The sequence below is a fragment of the Phascolarctos cinereus genome, unplaced genomic scaffold (genome assembly GCF_003287225.1).
Source record: "Phascolarctos cinereus isolate Bilbo 61053 unplaced genomic scaffold, phaCin_HiC Scaffold_8;HRSCAF=390, whole genome shotgun sequence".
Taxonomy (NCBI): Eukaryota; Metazoa; Chordata; class Mammalia; order Diprotodontia; family Phascolarctidae; genus Phascolarctos; species Phascolarctos cinereus.
Window position 1 is genome coordinate 77,418,750 of NW_027556291.1, and position 6,505 is coordinate 77,425,254.

Consider the following 6,505-nt stretch of genomic DNA (forward strand, 5'->3'; position numbering starts at 1 on the left):
GACCAAGAGATCATTCACATGTTTATAGTGTTTTACTGTAGCGAGATCAGGGCAGCTAGGTGGTCCAGTGGATAGAGCTCTGGGTCTTGAGTCATCAAGACCTGAGTCCAAATCAAGCCTCAGACACTTACTACCTGTGTAATCCTGTTTACCTCAGTTTCCTTGCCTGTAAAATGAGCTGGAGAAGGAAATGGCAAACCATTCTAGTATCTCTGTCAAGAAAACCCCAAATGGGGTCACAAAGAGTCTGACGTGAATGAAAAATGACTGAACTATAAAAGTATACAGAGAACCATACTATAGAAGACAAAAAGTTTTAAGGAAAAATTCTGTAAAACAAATCAATACATTGAAAATACATGAAAATAAATTCATGCTGCCATCCCAGAGGACCTTTCACCTCTGGAAAGAAATGCTGAGACTTATTTTCTTCCTCTTTCTGTGGGCCATGCTTATTGAGTTTTGTGTTACCCATACAGAGTTGGTCTCCATCAAGGGGATGGACTTTTCTCCAGGGGCAGGGACTGTTTCTATTTATCTTTGGACTCCTAGCACCCAGAGTAGAGTGTGGTACATAGTAGGCTTTTAATAAATGGGTTTTTCACCTATGTAGTGCCATTGAAGATTATGTCACATTGTTTTGGTGACATCTGCTGGTGAAAAAAAGATTTTGAAGATTATTATAGCACAGTCTTTGGTGACATCTAATGATCAAAGTCAACATTACAGAATTTAGATGGAAGACTGCATTTTGATGGAAGTTTTATGCCAGAGAGGAATACATCACACAATTGAGATTCATGTCTTCTAATATCTTGCAGTTATTACAGTTTTGGTCTTTCATCTCGAGTTCAAGGCTGCAACTCATTTTCGACCATTTTTTTATTGAATTTTAGCCCATTTTACAGCTCCTTTCCGGTTAAGCTGGCAGAATGGAACTAAATAAAATCCTAAATCTTGTGTAATGAAGAGTACTGAATTCCTTCAGTGTCAATATCAATTCAGACTAAATCATCAGCAGTAAAATTATCTATTACTCTTCCTCATACCAAAAGTCATCTGATATACAATAAGACTTTATAGCAGTGGTGACACCATTGAGTTGATGTTATCCTCCCTTGTGATTAGGTGACTAAAGCTTTAATGTTGACCAACTAAAGGAGCCCAAAGTTTTTAGGAAACAATAGCAAAAAATGGCTGATCCTTGTTTTGATGGAAATTTATGAAAGAAATACCAAGTTTGGATTAGACTTTCCCAGTGTGAAATCAAGCATTCAAGTAAATATTTGCCCACAGTCCCAGGACCTGCTGTTGTTGTTCAGCCGCTCAGTGATGTCCAACTTCATGTGATGCCATGGGCTTTTATCTATGGGGTTTTCTTAGCAAAGGTATTGGAGTGGTTTGCCATTTCCTTCTCCAGTGTGTTCCCATTTTACAGATGAGGAACTGACCAAAATAAGGATTAAGTGACTCTCTCAGGGTCAAAGAGCTAGTAAAATGTAAAGGCCAGACTTGAACTCAAATCTTCCAGGCTCCAAGCCTATCCAGGTTCTATCCACTGAACGACCTAACAGCCCTGTGAAAGGCTAGTAAACAAACAAAAATTCAACCAAACCAATAATCCTCAGAGTATACAAAATCTGACAGTGAGGCTATAGCTGTAGTCATTGCCCTCAGTAGTAGGGCTGGGATTATTTTTTTTTCATTTTTTTATTAATTTATTTTTAATTTTCCACATTCACTTCCACAAGATTTTGAGTTCCAAAGTTTCTCCCCATCTCATTCCTCCCACCATCCTAAGATGGCATACATTCTGAATACCCCTTCTATCTGCCCTCCCTTCTATCTCTCCTCCTCCCCTTCTCTTATCCCCTTCCCCTTCAATTTTCCTGTAGAGCAGGATAGATTTCTGTACCCCATCTCCTGCATAACTTATTTCCCAGGGACAGAGGCACATGGGAACATAGACCTGAAGTAAAAGAGATGTCCCTCAATATTAGTCAAAAGGGCTACTGAAGAAAGTGGAATTAGAACTGTGGCCCATTGGGAAGCTTGTAGGACAGTTTCAACAACCAAATTCTGACAACTGGAAATAATTAATCATTAAGCCTGCCAGCCTTGTATAACAGAAGCCATTCTAGGTTTAGAGCTGGGAGAGAATGTTTGTACAGCCACAAGGACAGCATTTCATTCCTGGTGCTAATTTTCCCCAAAGTTGAAGGAGGAAGCATGAGTGGATGGAAGGGTCCACATTGGTCTGTAACCATTGCTTAATATTGTGTCCAAAACTGCTCTTTCCACTTCAGGGGAATTGCCTTATTGGCCAGTCATCAGGTGGTGGCTGAAATCCTGTTTGACTCTTCACTCAGAAATCATAAACGGCAGGTGAAATATTCCTCTGATAGAAGGGTGGGGGTTGGGGGTATGTGTGTGGAGATGAGCACCCTGAGTGAAGTTAAATGGTAAACCTTGCATCTGTCCATCAGGTATTCCTGGGTCAGAAACCCAGCATACCACAAGGTTCCCTGCTGAGGCAACCACCTGGGTCAGTCTCACTAGTGTATTCTGGTTTTGTGGTAGAGCCCCTGGAGGCCTCAGACCAGGGCTGCCCCAGGAGTACTCATATCCTCAATACTAACTTCATGGTAAAGTGAAGGGACAGTGGTGAATTAATGGAACTGGTCACAACCAGAGAAATCAAGGAAATCATCAAGAGAAAGAGTAGGAACCAGGCATTATTAATGAATCATATAATTGATCTGTTAATCAAACGGATAATTAATGATAATCTCTTCTCCTCTGCCCAATTCCTCATCTGTCTCTGGTATACAGGTTCCAGTGGCTTCCTGTCCTGCTAATATAAACATCTCCTCTCTTTTTTTCATTAGCTACAGTTATTGTCTATCCCCTGAGCCACTTTCTCCTTAGGAATCCACCTTTCACTCCCTGTATCTTTCCACTACAGTTCTCCATTCACCTCTCTGGGTGGATGAACAAGGACAGAGTAATTTCCTAACTAGCTCCTGCTCCCTGTGAGTTCCTCTGGTTGCAGTCAGGTTCTTGGGGGAAATGAATGATTTTGGGGAGAGAAAATACTGTCAACACCTTTCCCATATGAGCAATTGTAAGAAAATGACTTTAAGGGCTTAAGGCATCTTAGTTGTTGTTGGCACCCATGTATTTGTGGAGCCTGCCATAAAGAAGCTGCAACTCCCATTTTCTCAACTTGTGGTGGAAAAAAGAAAGTGATGTCTGGATGTGGATTTATACAACCAAAAACATCTGTTATCTGGTCTATGAGTTCCAGTATTGGCTTGATATGTTCTTTGCCTCCTTTTCATCCTCTGACACAGGGTTTCCAAGGAGAAAAGAGAGAGGTAACCAACTGTCTGTTTCTTGGCATTGCATTGTTGAGGTGGAAGACTGCTCTTGGAAGCCTGATGATTCAGCATTTCAGACTTTGCTTAGGGCCTACCGTCTTTATGGTCGACTTGAGCAGCCTCTTGCATCATTCCACAGTCCTTACTACTTATGAGTGAGGTGGGACATGAAATAGACATGTGATATATCTTATGGTTTTGCTCATGTTTGAGTGGCTGCTGACATGAAACTTGTGCCATTGTCTAAACTCAGTACCAGCTCAGGCTGTTAGTGTGGCACTGACCCCTCCTCAGCCTATGCCCTTGATAGGTGCCGACAGCCATCAGAGTATACCAGAGACCTCTTTATTGTGGCCCCAGTCCTATAGAGTCCATTGTCCAGGGGGGTGCTGGCTACATCCTTTTTGGTGTCTTACTAGTAAGGGCTTTTGTATGTGGCATTGGAGCTGACAAGTTTCACAGTCTTTGTGTTTGGGCACCACAGTCCTCATGGGTGATATAGAGGCTTCTCTTATGGATCCTCTGCTGCATAGTTTTCACATTACCATGGACCAAAATTCAATAAACTTTCATTCAGCACCTACTATATGCCAGGTGCTTATCTGCTTAGAGAAAAGCATAAGACAGTCCCTGCCCTCAAGGCACTCACAACCTAATGGGGAAGACAACATATAAAAAGAAATGGAAAAGGAGGTTTTGGAGGAGGTTACCTAGTGAGGAAACATGCTCAAGCGCTACAATCAGGTGGGAAAGGATCTGAAGAATGAAGAGTTTCTGAGTAGTTTTCATCTTAAGGATCGATGAGTATTAGGAGATCATGAAGCCCAGGAAAACAGTGGGTTGGAAATGATTAGGTGAATTCTCTAGGTGCCCTCCTTAAATGCTGGAGGATCTGGGTGGAGCTCCTAGATATCCACCCCACTATCCTTTCCAACCAGAGGAAGACAGGAGCCCCAGGGGCAGGACATGCTGAGGAGCTGTGAGTTTCCCAACTGATTTCATTTTGTGATGAAATGATGAGGTTTTGGAGATCATGAAGTCCAGGAAAGCAGCCAAGTAGGAAATGACAAGAAGTATTGGAGCTTCACAGTCCTGGTCAACTTGCCTATTCCAGTATATTCTTCTGGGAATGGTCGTTTCTTGTGGGCAGACATGAGTCATGTAGAGTGTCCAGCTGTTGAGCTTGAAGGAGATACTTCAATACAGTGAGGTTCCCCAAAGAGGTGATGAATTTGCCATCCAGTTGGTAGCCTGTCACTGGTCTGACCACACAACAAGACCATCAGCTATTGCACAGGAATGAGTGAAGAGAAATATCTCTTTTGTGGTGGACGACTCAAGCAGCAGGAGAGCTATCTGGAGTTCTGTCCTTGAGTGGACTGGGTGGTGCCATGGGCACAGTAGATGGACCTGTCAGCTGACTGTACTGCTGTGGCATTCCAATGAGTTTGACCATGTTTAAGGAGGTCTGTACCATCTGAGAACCAAGCACCTCCTGCTTCTGGGAGCTCAGAAAACCAAGGGTCCCGGGTTGTAAGAGGGCTTTCACTGGAGGTCCATGAAGACTAGCTTCTGTGGCAGCCTATTGCTAAGCAAGGGTCTCAAATAGGTGGCTAACTCCCCTTATGCCTGGCTTGGCTTAGCTCTGAATATGACACTTCCATTTGATGATGGATGATTCTTGGGCTCTACCTGCCTGAAGGGATTTGGCACTAGTCAGCACCATTGAAAGATTGGAATTTTTGGCCAAAGAGTACCTGGAATGTCTCCAGTCAGCCTTTCAGTTTCCACTAGAGTCTAGGATCAAGAAAGAGTTGTTTTTTCAAATGAGGTATAGCTCGACATGGTTCCATTCAGTGCTGGGGTCTGGCACCCTAAGAGCAAGTGCACTCTGGCTTCATCTTGTGGCCATAGATGACACATTGCATTGGTGTCATTAATAGATACTTGCAGTAGGGTATTATCATCAGCCAGAAGGAGGTCCAGGGGCAGGGTTACCTGAATTTTGTCTGGGTTAGTGGCCCAAGCATCATAGCTTAATTAGTAAATTCATATGTTAAAGGATAGGATCTCAGCTTCCTGATTAGGGCATACCAACAGGAGGTCATAAATAATGGATTGCCTTCACTTTTGGAGGAAGCTTATATTTAGTTAGAGTCCATGCCACCCTTGGGGTAACTGACAGGACAGTTAAGCTGGCCAGGTCATAGGACCATAAAAGACCAGTTGCCTGGTCAGGTGAAGGCACTAGTCTACTGTCCTAGTCTCCTATCTGACTAGGACCTGAGAAGAAAGCAGAGCCAAATTATTCACCACATACCAGTCTCTGAGCATGGACACCAGTACCTCTTTAATAGTCACAAGTTCAGGGACAACCAGAGCCATCAAATCAACTTCTTCTTTCAGGCTGAGGTCACCTGTGGTCAGTCTCCAAGTGCCACTGTCCTTCCATGATGTCCCAATAGGACTGTTGAACTGAGAGGTTTGCCTGAGGACTCTGGCATTCAGCAACTCCTATAACAACACCTGTCTATTTCACACACCATGGGACTTGTGTCACCCACTAAGATGGTGCCAAAACGGGGGGGGAGTAGATTGTGTTAGAGACAGCCCCCTGGCCAACTGTGAAAGCTAGGATGTGGGCAGTACTATGGGAGTGGAGCCATCCCTGGATCTGATCCAATCCCTTAAGCTATTTCAACAAATTAGTTTTTGTAATGCCCACATTGTGGCAGCTGCCACTACTGCCCATCTCATTGGTGCATTGGCATCTCATGGATTTAAGCCCCTGGGCATTAGGGTGACTTGATTTCCACAGTCCAAAAGTCTCAGATTATAAGAAGCCCTTCCATGGGGCCACTGGAGAATGAAAGAGGCATAAGACCTTTGGTTCCCTGGGGAGACTTGTCTGGGGACCAGGACGCACTCCAATGTAGTTTGGTCTCCTTAACTGGAGTGGGGCCAGGAGAGAGGGCAGAGACTGTGGTGACACCCATGTCCTCCCCCGAGAGCAATGCTGTGACAGGGGCAGTCAGTGATTGAAAGGACTCATTTTTATTTGGTTTCACATCGAATCAAACTTCCTAACCTCTTACCAAACCCCTGTACACACCACCATTTATCCC